A 14,429-nucleotide genomic window follows, 5' to 3' on the forward strand; every position below is an offset into this window, starting at 1 on the left:
CAACAAGTATAACAAATTCTGATGTCATTTTCTTTATAAAAATACATAGACAAATAACATCATTTATGTAACCCTCTTTCAACAAATATTCACTAAGGCGATTATACCACATACGCCCAGACAATCTAATTGAATACATTTCACGAGATTTTGAATTTGCTTCAGGCATTTTTAAATCCTTCGAGGATTTTCATATAAATTTAATTATCAAGTGAACTGTACAGATAAGTTGTAACTGCATCCATTAGATGTATTTCAAGCTTTTCATGTAGTGCTAAACTGATGAGATATCGAAATGTTATGTCATCCATAACAGGTGAATATGTTTCATCAAAATTGACTCGTGGTCGCTATGAGAATCCTTATGCGACAAGGCGGGCTTTGAATCTTTCAATTTCATTTTTATCATTCCTTTTTTGCACAAAAACCCATTTATGAACAACTGATTTTATACCAGCAGGTGTTTGGACTACTGGTACAAAGACCTCTCTCTTAGCAAGTGTGTTCAATTCTGATTGAATTGCCTCTTACCATTTTGGCCAATCAGATCTTTGTCAACATTCTTCGACAGATCGGGGTTCAAGATCTTCACTATCTTGCATAATGTTAAGTGTAACATTATATGCAAAAATATTATCCACCATTATTTCAGATCGATTTAAATTAATTCGTTCACCAATAGAACTTATTAAAAGCTTCTCACTCACTTGAGTCTCGGGTTCATTGATTTCTTCAGGAATCTCAGAACTAATCAGATCTTGGGTCTCTTCAGGGGATCCCTTCATGGTATCGTTTTGATCATTTGTCGATTTTCTTTTCGAGGATTTCGATCCTTAAAACCCAAAGGCCTACCACGCTTCAGGCATGCTGTAGATTCACTAGCTCTCATGCTAGTAGATAGTCCTACTCGGACATCAATTCGGGTAGACACATTCTCTGCAGGGATATGTGACTTAGTTATTCTTTTCAAATTAGTAAACGTGTCTGGTATTTGATTTGCTATATTTTGTAAATAGATGATCTTCTAGACCTCTTGATTATATATATGGGTATGTGGATCAAAATGGGATAATGATAAAACTTTCCACACAATTTCTCTTTTGATTTTCTTTTTTTCTCCCCTTAATTGTGGAAAATTTGTTTCATCAAACCAACAATCTACAAATCGAGCAATAAATAAATATTCCGCCAATGGTTCAAGATAGAGAATAATAGAGGGTGATTCAAACCCAACATATATTCCTAACCTTCTCTGCGGACCCATCTTACTGCGTTGTGGTGGTGCTACTGGCACATATACAGCACATCCAAAAATTCGTAGATGGAAATATTTGGTTCATGATCAAAAACTAATTGTGACAGAGAATATTTATTATAATGTATCGGTCTAAGACGGATAAGTGATAATGCATGCAAGATAGCATGGCCTCAAACAGTAGTGGGCAATTTTATTTTCATAAGTAGTGGTCTTGCTATCAATTGCAGGCGTTTAATAAATGACTCTGAAATGCCATTTTGAGTATGAACATAAGCTACAGAATGTTCAACTTTTATCCCAACTGATAGACAGTAATCATCAAAAGGTTGAGATGAGAATTCTCCAGCATTATCAAGGCGAATAGCCTTTATAGGATAATCTGGGAATTGTGCCCTTAATCGAATTATTTGGGCTAATAGCTTTGCAAACGCCAGGTTGCGAGATGATAGTAGGCACACATGAGACCATCTTGAAGATGCATCTACTAGGACCATAAAATATCTAAACAGCCCACTCGGTAGGTGAATAGGTCCACATATATCCCCATGTATATGTTCTAAAAAGGCAGGAGATTCAATGCCAACCTTCATTGATGATGGTCTAGTGACTATTTTGCCTTGATAACAAGTATCACAAGAAAATTTCTTATTTGTAAGAATCTTCAGGTTCTTTAATGGATGCCCACTCGAATTTTCAGTAATTCGTCTCATCATTATTGATCCAGGATGGCACAAACGGCCATGCCAAAGCACGAAAATATTTGAATCAGTAAATTTCTGGTTTACGATAGAGTGTGCTTCAACTGTACTAATCTTTGAATAGTATAAGCCAAAAGATAAAGTTGGTAACTTTTCTACAATGCACTTCTGGCCAGAAACATTCTTTGCAATACAAAGATATTCCATATTGATTTCATCTATCATCTCAACATGATACCCATTTCGGCGGATATCTATAAAATTCAACAAGTTTTTTCGGTACTTGGAAGAGAATAATGCATTGTCTATTATAAGTTTAGTTCCCTTAGAAAGAAATATAGTGGCTCTTCCGAAGCCTTCAATCAAACTTACATTACCAGAAATTATTGAAACATTTGATTTTTCCTTATGCAAATAAGAAAAGTATTTCTGATCTTTGAATATGGCATGAGTTGTTCCACTATCAATTACACAAATACCTTCATGATTGGTCTTTGATCTAAACATAATTTGAGGATTATCCATATTCTTCAAAATGACATAAACAAAATAAATATGATAGTAAACATCATTATCAAAGCATAATTTTTTATTTATGTACAACAATTATATAATCATACTATCTACTACAAACAATAAAAATTAAAATATTTACATTTCTACAGATTCATCACCGATCACATGACTTGTTTCTCCTTCCGGGAGTGCAAAGTAATCAACTACATCCAAATGCATGAAGTCTAAATTATCTTCGGAAATAAAATTTGCTTTAGCATTTTTCTCTGTCTTCTTCAGGGAGGCTTGATAAAGCTCAACCAGGTGCTTTGGTGTACGACAGGTACGTGACCAGTGCCATTTTCTTCCACATCTATAGCATGCATTTTCTGCATTTGTTGCTTGCACCGCTACATGCTTTTGTTCCTTCCTTTTCCACTGCTGGTGGTGAGGAGGGTTCTTTGGTGCAATATTATTACCATGATTAGAGTTTCTTCTCCGACCACGGCCATGACCACGACTGGGGCCACGACCTCTTTCACGCTTAGCTTGGTAGAAGTTCGTCTCATTCACTTTAGGGGATGGATAAGAACCCGTAGGTCGGCTTTGATTATTTTTCATTAATAGCCCATTATGTTGCTCAGCTACAAGAAGATATGAGATAAGTTCAGAATATTTTTTGAATCCTATCTCTCGATATTGCTGCTGCAGGAGCATATTCGAGGCATGAAAAATGGTAAAAATTTTCTCTAACATATCATGATCAGTAATATTATCACCACATAATTTTAATTGGGAAATAATTCTGAACATAGCAGAATTATACTCACTGATAGATTTAAAATCTTGTAGCCTTAGATGAGTCCAATCATAACGTGCCTGTGGAAGAACGACCATCTTCAAGTGGTCATATCTATCTTTCAAATTATTCATAGTATGACTGAATCTTTAACAGTGAGATATTCCATTTTCAAGCCTTTCATCAAGGTGATGGCGTAGGAATATCATTGATTTGGCACGGTCTTGGTTTGATGCTTGATTTTTGTCCTTGATGGTGTCTTCCAGACCCATCGCATCAAGATGAAGTTCAGCATCAAGCACCCAAGACATGTAGCTTTTGCCCGTAAATCTAGCGCTACAAATTCAAGTTTAGAAATATTTGACATTATTTAGAAAAAGAAATTTCGTACCTCTGATACTTTCAAATTATTTACTCGAGATGGCAGAGTCTCGTGTTGATAGCGTATTATAAAATAAAGAATATAAAGTAAAGACAAGTATAGAGAAAAACTGATTTATTATTCAACTTCAAACTTATGTACATAATGAATTGAAATCTCTAAGTTGTTGTGTAAGCTGCTTCTACAAGCTGTTGTGTAAGCTACTTGTAAGCTGCTACTGTGCCAGATATAGATAATCTTCTACCGGAGGTAATATTTATCCATAACGGAATACCGAAAGGATAAACTCATTGTACCAGATATAGATAATCTTCTACCGGGGGTGATGTTTATCCATAACGGAGTACCGAAAGGATAAGCTCATTGTACCAGATATAGATAATCTTCTATTAGGGGTGATGTTTATCCATAACGGAGTACCGAAAGGATAAGCTTCTTCATGAGACTTATTTCCAATAGAGTACTAAATAGATAAACATATTTACGGCGGAGTCTCACATAGATAAGTTTCTTCAGGAAGCTTATTTATAATGAAATACTAAATGAACATCCATAATCTAATATATTTATAACAGTTAATACTTTATTCAATTCTCTCGGAATAATTAGGTACTTCTATTTACCTAGTAAAGAATTAAATTTAGTGGTAGTGTTTTCAAAAGTAGGCAATATGTGCGTTTTTTTTCTTAAAGTGCCCCACAATAAGAACACAATTTCCCTATTCATTTTTCCATGAATAATAAAGAAGCATACAAAGTGTAACATGAAGTTTTTGGTTCGCACCTTAGAATCATTATTAAAACGATATACACATAGACATAATTCTCTACATTTTTTATTCCGACATATTTATAATTAGTGATTGTGAAGTTACTTGGTCTTTACTTTTAATCATGCTTCATTATCGGTCCAAATCAGTTGTGTTTACCCTCAAAAGCGGATAACAATTGAATTTATAAGCGATTTTACAGATACGCGGATTAATTTGATACAAAGCGATAAATTAAGTCAAATTGAACATAAATTAAGTCAAATTGAACAAACAAAGATAAAATAGATTCAAACCTCACGAGGAGGATAGTTCCAGTCTTATTGAAATTTTTACCCTCGACCCGGACTTGCTATAGCCAGCACTGATGAACAAGAGAAAGAGCTAATCATAGAGAAAATAATAATGTACTGCTTTTTAATGCCTCTTACAATATCGTCATTGAATAAAAATCATCTCCTTTATATAGTAGCAGAGTTTCATCCCTAGTACAATTCTAAAAAAGGTAAAAATCTTCTTTTTCGTTAATCACTGTTCTGCTATCGATACGGGTCGAGATCCGCGCCGTGATATCCAGTCGGGCGCGGATATCACGACCCTTTGTTAGTCATGTGCAACCGTATGGTAATGCTTTTCCGAGATCTTGGAGCTCGAACCGAATTCGGGGGCGGTCTCGATGGCTCTGGTGTAAGCGCTTTGTTCGGGCCTTAGCACGAGAGGTATATCCGGCCGGTCCAGGATATAACGGCCCTCCGTTGGTCGTGCTTGATTGCCCCACCATGTTCTTCGAAGTTGTTCAAAGTTAGGACCGATTCCGAACCATGACTCCATGAGACTCTTACCCCGATTTCGGTCCCTTGTTATCATGTCTTGAGCTTGGCTTATTTTGTCGGAGACCGGGGGTATCATGAGCCCGATTTTACCCATATACAAATAGTCCCCTCATTTCTCAGAGAGTAAACGACAAGAAACAACATGAGCTCTCGATTCTTACTTCGACATATCGCGGTAGAAATGACAAAACATCTTAAACGTCTCGTTAGTTAAGTCATAATACCATTAAATGCATGCCAGTCGCCGGTCGGCCATCCCTGGATGTGAAACATCGCTGAACTCCTATAAATACCCCCCCTTCTATCCATTTTTTACTTTACACCAAATCTTCTACCTTCGTACCTTCAGGATTTCAATATAATCTTGCGTTTTTACCCCTGTTACCCAAGGTTCTTCAGTACTTTGCAAAAACTTTTACTCATCTCCTACTCAAGCCAATAAGTCTGATCTTTCAACTATCACTCTTTCTCCATATTTTTCAAGCTTTTTCTTCCATAACAATGGCAAAAACCTCAACATCTGTTCCTCAGAAGGATGCTCTTTCTTCCTCGCGAGGTCGAGGAGACCGTCCCGATACGATTTTTGATGAACCGGCATAAGATCCCCCTTGAAGATGTTCATTCCCGATGGTTGTTCGGTCATCGATGACTTTAAGGTTGACAAGACTTCTTCTGTACTGGGTCGGTGTGAGGAGGCCTCGAGATACATCAGCTAAATTACTGAATAGGTCCTTCCCATTGTCCAGAAAGACTACAAATGGGCCGACAAAGACATAGTGGTCCCCGACCCTGAAGAGGCCATTACCACCCATGTCGAAGGATATCTAAGTGTTTACACTTATCCCTTTATATTGGGCCAGGTAGATCCGGTCATTTTAGACTTTTTCAAGAGGTACAACATGTGCCTAAGCCAGATTCATCCATTCTTGTGGAGGATCGTGATCCTCCTTCGATTTTTTGTGAACAAAATCGCTAGTACACCGAGCCAGCAAAGCCCAGTTCTCGAGCATCGATGAGGATCGGGGTTGGCAATGAAGTTTTGTTCGAGTGAGGACCGTCGACCTGGTACCTGCTGAGTGGAGGCCGTTCCTCAAAAGATGGAACGCATCACGTAAGTATTCCTTTTAAGCGTCGATTTTATGACTTATCTTCCCTTTTCCTATCGGTGCTTGTTATGTTGTAGCCCTTGCTCGAGTTGCGAATGATATCCCTCGACTCAAGGAGTGGGTCGAGGGTGTTGTGTCATAGATGCCCTACTCCGAGTGCTCATGGCGCAAACTTTCAAAAGGCCATTGGGAGGCCCGTTCCCAGGGTAAGGTTCTTTTCCTGAACAAGTCGTAGTGAAATTTTTCTTCTAACATCGCGTCCTTTTCTCTTTTACTTTCCTTTGCAGGTTTGCCGAAGAACATCGAGCTTAGGCCTTCGGTTTGGGATGAGGACTTGCTTGTTGAGTCTACTGCTCCGGGGCAAGCCAAAGAGAGGAAGAGGAGGAGGGCTCCGAGTTCCCCGAGTCCAGAAAAAATGAAAATAAGGAGAAGGCTAGTGCGCAAGACAAAGGAAAACACAAGCTCCCGAGTACCAACTTCGGACTTGCTCTATCGGCATAGGGACGAGCCCGGGGAGGAAGAGCCTTTTGTTTTTATGGATCGCAAGTCGTCACCCCTCGAAGAGCAGGGGGCTATCGAAATAGAGACCCGTAAAGCCGATCTGCCTCAGGCCAGAGAGGTCGATGAGGAGGTCGGGGCTGAGGCTTTTCGAGATGCAGCCAGTGCCCCGAAGGAGGCACTTGGTGTGATAGACATCACCGAGTCACCCTTATTTACCGAGTCTATGTACAACAATGCCCAAACTGTGAAAGAACGACCCAACGAGGAGGCCCATGGAGCGGATGATCCCCTTCGCTATTTGTTTGATGGCGTGGATTCTACCGCCACAGAGGATATCACCGGGTTAGGTGACTTAGAGGTACCGAGGAAAAGCCTATTCTCGGGGGTAGGTGGGCCTAACTCGAGCCCGAGACTGGTCAACCGGTTCCCTACCCCGAGTGCGGATCTTGGTCGGAAGCGGTCAATTATCATCACTGTTCCGGAGGATGCCCAGGTTCTATTCGCCCCCGTGGGGATAGCCAGTTACCTCTGGTGCCTGGTGACTGAGCAAGACCAGGCCAAAATGAACGAGGTAGACTCGCCATGCCTATTCAACCAAGCACAACAAGTGCTGAACCGGGTAACTCTTGATAGTACATGATGATTCCATTTGTTCTTCTGATATTTGAACTAATTTTTTGATAATTCTAATATCTTTCCTCGTATTTGCAGGCCCCGGTGCTCCACTACAAGACCTTCCTCTGGTACCGAGATGAGTTGAGCCAACTCGAGGCCGAAGCCAAAGAGCTTGCTGAGAAAAGAAACATGTATAAACTTCTTTGCGAGCAACGCGAGGGTGAAATCAAGAGCCTCTGAACTGAGTTGGATGCAGCTCAGAAGGAACATGCCGACCTGTTGGAACAGGTAAAATTTTTTGAAGTTAGTGATGATGAGCTAGACACGGTGTCTAACGGTAAGAATCCACAGGTCCAGCAGAAGATAGATCGGGTTGACCAGCTCCGGGCTGAGATGGACAAAGTCAAGGCCATGGCCGAGGAGTGGAATGGTAAGATTGACCAGTTGGCTTCTGAAAAGGAAACTGCCCGGGAGAAATTGGCCTCGGTGGAGGCCCAACTTTGATCGATGAAGGAGAAGGCATAGACACGGTTCCAAAAAATTAAGGAGCTCCAGTCTCAACTGAGCTCGGTTGTTGCCAATCGGGAAACCCCCGTCAAGGAGATTTAAGCAACCAAGTCAGTGGCTGAGATAGCCAAGGCCGATGTCGATGATATGGTTACCCAGTACAAAGCCGATGTTGAGGCTGCTCGGGAGCTCCTAAAGTACATAGTCGATCATGTGAAATGGCAATCCCGGAGGGAGGCTCTCGAAGAGGTTCATGCCCGGGGGTTCGATTTATCAGTCGAGCTTGAAAATGTTAAGAGGCTCGAGGCCTAGGCCAAGAAATTGGAGTACCCCGAGAATAAGGAAGACTCTAAGGGTTCGTATGGTCCGAGGATATGGAAGATTCCGACGGCCCCGGTGATGAGGCGAGCTCTAGTGAGGATTAGGCTTCTTAGGTGCCTTGTAATTTTTTGCTTTTATACCTTTGTATTTTGTTAAGGCTATTTGGCCTTTGTATAAATTTGCGTATATATATATAAGGTTTTTTTCCATTCGGCAATTTTCAAGCTTGATTCTTTTTGCTTTATTCTTTATGATTGCAAAGATTTCGGATGCCTTAGCATGTAATAATTAGGTATTATTCGGAGGTTCGAACATTATTTGTTTTCAATACTATTTTGTTTAAGGCTGGGGGGACTTGGTATGACCGGAAGCATTCCCCGAAATGTTCACTTAGGATTTTTTATAATTTTGCCGAGGGTAGCCTTCGAACCGGTTTAGGAATTTTAAAGGCCTTATGTTTTGGTTATGGATCTCGGACGTCTCCGAGCCATTCTAGGATGGCTGTAGCCTTTTAAGTTCGGGTATTTCCCGATGGGCTCGTTACCTTTAGTTATCCGGGCTTGCTCAGGATGATAGTTTCGAATGGGGATGGTCGCGGCCTTTAGAGTTCGGGCACTGCCTAATAAGCTTTGTGCCTCCAGGCTTCGATACCCCAGGTTGCCCGAGCCTGCCTTGGACGATAGTCCCTGAGTGAGGGTGACCTCTTGGATCTGGATAGAGATTTCCCTAGGGCTCGATATCTTTAAGGGACTGAATATAGAAATTTTTAAGGGACAAAATATTTATCCGCAAGGGGAAACTTTCTTTCATTTCTATACAGGGTTACAGATATGTACATACTTCGTGTCAGAGCTTGGGTGGTCTATATGGGCGCAGTTCATTTGACCGTTTGTTTGTTACAATAAATCCTATCCACCGAGCCTAGGTAGTTCGAGCATAAAGTTTCTCTCCTTGCCAAAATTATTATCTGAGAGTGATGGCCCCCAGTATCGGAGGCCGTTTATAGAGAGGCCTCAGATACTGCTTACGTGGTCCTTGACTTCAGTCTTTGATTCTAAGTTAGCAATATCTAATGTTGCCTCGTTAAAAACCTTGCCGGAAAACCCATTTGGGACAAAACTGGTCTAAGGAAAAAAGAGTGCAACGCGTGCTTTCAGGCCTAATAGTCGTATCGTCCCTTGATCGTTATCTGCAAGTGTTAGTCTAATATGTAAAGAAAACAAATGAATGGCGTCATACCTCAACAGTAGTATCGTTTTAAGTGGGCCACATTCCAGTTGTTTGGTAGTTACTCACCGTTCATTGCTTCGAGTTTGTATGATCCTTTGCCGGTGAACTCGATAATTTGATATGGACCTTCCCAATTCGTCCCCAACTTCCCCTCGTTCGGGTTCTGGGTGCTTAACATCACCTTCATTAATACCAAGTCCTCGATACCAAAGTGTCGAAGGTTGGCTCTTCGATTGTAATACCTTTCAATTCGTTATTTTTAGGCGGCCATTCGGACGAGGTTGGCCCCGCGCCTTTCATTTAGCAGTTCCAGGCTCGTATTCATGGCCTTATCATTTGACTCTTCGGCCGCATACTATAACCTAATACTTGATTCCCCTACTTTGACCGGTATTAGAGCTTCAGCGTAGTAAACCAATGAGAATGGGGTAGCCCCGATACTAGACTTCAAGGTCGTATGGTATGCCCATAGGATTTCGGGCAAAATTTCTTTCCATTTTCCTTTGGCGTCGGTCAATCTCTTTTTGAGGTTTTGGAGCATGGTTTTGTTGGTGGACTCTACTTGCCCGTTACCATTAGGGTAGTAGGGTGGTGATAGGATCCTTTTGATCTTATGGTCTTCGAGAAACTTGCTTACTTTGCTGCCGATGAACTGTTTTCCATTGTCGCACACGATCTCGGTCGGCATGCCAAACCTGTATATTATGCGGTTCCAAATGAAATTGATGACTTCCTTCTCCCTGACTTTCTCATACGCCTGGGCTTCCACCCACTTAGAAAAATAGTCAATCATAAATAATATAAATTGAGACTTACCGGGTGCCCATAGAAGGGGGCCGACGATATCCATCCCCCATTTCATGAACGGCTAGGGTGACAAGACCGAATGCAACAGCTCCCCAGGCTGATGAATCATCGGAGCATGCCTTTGACATTCGTCGCATTTTCACACAAACTCTTTCGCGTCCTTTTCCATGTCAATCCAGTAGTAGCTGGCTCTGATTATTTTCCGAACTAATGATTCTGCGCCCGAATGATTTCCGCAGGTGCCTTCGTAGACCTCCCTAAGAACATACTCGGTATCTCACGGTCCTAGACATATTGCGAGTGGTCCATCGAATGTTCTTCTGAATAGGGTACCATCTTCGGACAAGCTGAACCAGGCCACCTTCGTACGCAGAGCCCTCGATTCTTTAGGATCCGAGGGCAATTTTTCGGTCTTCAGATACTCTATATATTTATTTCTCCAGTCCCAAGTTAGGCTGTTGAATTTATCTCGGCGTGATCTTCTTCCACAACTGATCTCATGAGTTGCACGACCGCCCCCGAGTTGAACTCATCGCCATCGACCGATGATCCCAAATTAGTAAGGGCATCAGCCTCACTATTTTGATCCCGATGTACATGTTGTAGAGTCCACTCCTTGAAACGATGTAATGTTACCTGCAGCTTATCCAGGTATCTTTGCATTCGTTCCTCTCTAACCTCGAACGTCCCATTAACTTGGTTCACCACAAGGAGGGAGTCGCACTTAACTTTGATCACCTCTGCCCCCAAGCTTTTGGCCAGTTCGAGACCTGAAATCATAGCCTCATATTTAGCCTCGTTGTTAGTAAATTTTACAGTCCTAATAGATTGTCTAACTACATTGTTTGTTGGTGGCTTCAATACGATGCCAAGTCTGAACCCTTCTGCGTTCGAGGCACCGTCCGTAAAGAGGGTCCAGATTCTCGAAGAAGTCCCCGAGTCTAACAACAACTCTCTTTCTACCTCGGCTATTAGGGTTGGCGTAAAGTCGGCCACAAAGTCTGCCAAAATTTGAGATTTAATGGCGGCCCGGGGACGATATTCGATATCGTACCCGCTGATCTCTACGGCCCATTTGGCCAATCGTCCCGAGAGCTCGGGTTTGTGCATTATATTTCTCAATGGGTAAGTAGTTACAATACATATGGGGTGACATTGAAAGTAAGGTTTCAGCTTCCTAGAGGCGCTTAGCAAAGCGAGCACCAGTTTTTCTAGGTGAGGGTATCTAGTTTTGGCCTCGCCTAGAGTCTTGCTAACATAATAAATTGAAAATTGCGTACCTTCCTCTTCCCCGACCAGGACTCCACTTATTGCTATCTCGGATACTACTAAGTACAGGTATAGTTGTTCATCTGTCTTCAGAGTATGAAGCATAGATGGGCTCAAGAGATACCGCTTTTGTTCCTCCAAGGCTCGTTGGCACTCGGGTTCCATGAGAAGTTTTTCTTTTAATTCAACAGTGAGAAGAACCGGTGGCTCTGGTCGGAGGACCTCGAGATGAATCGCCCCAGGGCAGCTATGTGTCTGGTTAACCATTGAACAGCCTTGACATTGTCCACAATAGTGATATTTTTGATGGCCTTGATCTTGTCGGGATTAATCTCGATTCCCCGGTTGGATACCATGAAACTGAGAAATTTCCCGAACCTAACTCCGAATGCATATTTCTCCCGGTTCAGCTTCATATTGTACTTCTTCAATATGCTGAAGGTTTCCTGCAAATGTTTCAAATAGTCCTCTGTTCGCAGGGACATAACTAACATATTGTCAATGTAAACCTCCATTAATTTTTCTATTTTTTCTTCGAACATCTGATTTACTAAGCATTGGTAAGTGGCACCGGTATTTTTTAGTCCGAATGGCATTACGTTATAGCAGTAGGTGCCGTACTTAGTGATGAAAGAAGTTTTTTCCTGATCGCCTGGGTCCATCCGAATTTGGTTGCACCCGGAATAAGCATCGAGAAAGCTGAGGATCTCGTGGCCGGCCGTTGCATCGATCATGCCATCAATGTTAGGGAAAGGGAAAGAGTCCCTGGGACACACTTTATTCAAGTCTTTATAGTCTACACACATTCTTAATTTGTTTCCCTTTTTAGGGACTACTACTACGTTTTCTAACCAGTTCGGGTACTTAACCTCCCGGATGGACCATATTTTAAGGAGTTTAGATACCTCATCCTTGATGAACGCATGCTTGACTTAGGACTAGGGTCTCCTCTTCTACTTGACCAGGTAGAACTTCGGATCCAGGATTAGCTTGTGAGTGGTCATTTCTGGCGGGATCCCTGTCATATCAAGGTGGGACCAAGAGAAACAATCTATGTTAGCGATAAGGAATTGAATGAGTTTTTTCCTGAGCTCGGGACTCAACCCCGTGTCAGGTATACCTTTCTATCGGGCAAGTGCTCGATCAGTACGACTTGCACCAGTTCCTCGACTACCGATTTGGTATCGTCGGAATCATCGGGGGCTATAAAAGACCTGGGAACCCCATAGTCGTCGTCCTCACCCATCTCCTGCTTCTCCAATTGGGATGGGGCCGGTGTCAGTAGTTGCTATTTGATTTCTCCCTTGGTGACTGAACCTAGATCCTTTGGTGTATAAAGTGCAGATATCGGGACCACCTCATCGATTGCAAATATCTCTTTTGTGGCCGGTTGTTCTCCATAAATTGTTTTTATTCCTACCGACGTCGTGAACTTCAACACCTGGTGCAGCGTCGAGGGCACTGCCCTCATGTTGTGAATCCATGGTCTCTCGAACAAAGCATTGTACCTCATGTCCCCTTCGATCACGCAGAACTTCATTTCCTGAATGGGCCCGATGGTGTTTACCGGTAATGTTAGCTTCCCTTTAGTGATCTCACATGCCATGTTGAATTCATTTAGAACTCAGACTGTAGGCACGATTTGATCTTGTAGACCAAGTTGTTCCACAACCATCGATCTGATGATGTTGGCCAAACTACATGGATCAATTAACACACGCTTGACGCGAAATTTATTTATGAGTATAGATATTACCAGTGCATCATTGTGGGGCTTCACGATCCCTTTAGCGTCCACGTTGTTGAAAGATAAGGTTCCTTCCGGCACGTAATCCCGAGTTCATTTTTCTTTTGTGATGGATACTTTGGTGCGTTTCAGCATCGGCCCCTAGGGAACGTTGACCCCACCGATGATCATGTTAATGACATGCTGAGGTTCCTCCTGCTCGATCTATTTATTAGAATCTCTATTCCTGAAATGATTCTTGGCTCGATTGCTGCGGAATTCTCAAAAATGTTTGTTGTTGAATAGCCGGGCTACTTCCTCTCTTAGTTATCGGCAATCCTCTGTTATGTGACCGTGAGTGCCATGATATTTGCACATTAGGTTAGGATCCCTTTGGGCTGGATCATACTGTAGAGGTCGAGGCCATTTAGTATCTTTGATGCATCCGATGGAGGATACGATGGCGGCGGCGACGATGTTAAAGTTGTACTCCGATAACCTTGGTGCTTCCTTAGGCCTGATGGGCCTGTCGAAACTATTTTTGCTCATGAGTCCCCGGTTATTTTGACCTCGATCAATCCTTCTTTCACTCTTCACAGGGTTTCGCCTAGACCCACTACTTCTCTCGTCTCCATTGTACGGCTGATACCGATCCCTATTTGATCTTGGTTCACGATCAACGTCTCTCTCGACTCCATCGACGGCTCTGACGGGATAAATGGACCCGGAAGGGGCCCCAAACTGACCATCTTTGACCCTGCTTTTTGACTAATATCATTTATACATGTCGGCCCAAGTAACAGCCAGATATTCTACCAGATTTTGTTTCAACTGCTGTGAAGCTAAAGAGCTTCGAACATTGAGTCCTTGGGTGAAGGCCTGAACGGCCCAATCGTCCGCGACCGAAGGCAGGTCCATCCGTTCCATCTGAAACTGGGACACGAATTCTCTGAGCATCTCATTATCCCTCTGCTTCACTTTGAAAAGGTCTGACTTCCTGGTCTCGACCTTGATAGCCCCTGTGTGTGCTTTTACGAAGGAATCTACAAGCATAGCAAACGAGTCAATAGAATTAGGAGGTAGATTGTGATACCATATCATATCTCCCTTTTA

The sequence above is a fragment of the Nicotiana tabacum genome, chromosome 23 (genome assembly GCF_000715075.1).
Source record: "Nicotiana tabacum cultivar K326 chromosome 23, ASM71507v2, whole genome shotgun sequence".
NCBI classification, from domain to species: Eukaryota; Viridiplantae; Streptophyta; class Magnoliopsida; order Solanales; family Solanaceae; genus Nicotiana; species Nicotiana tabacum.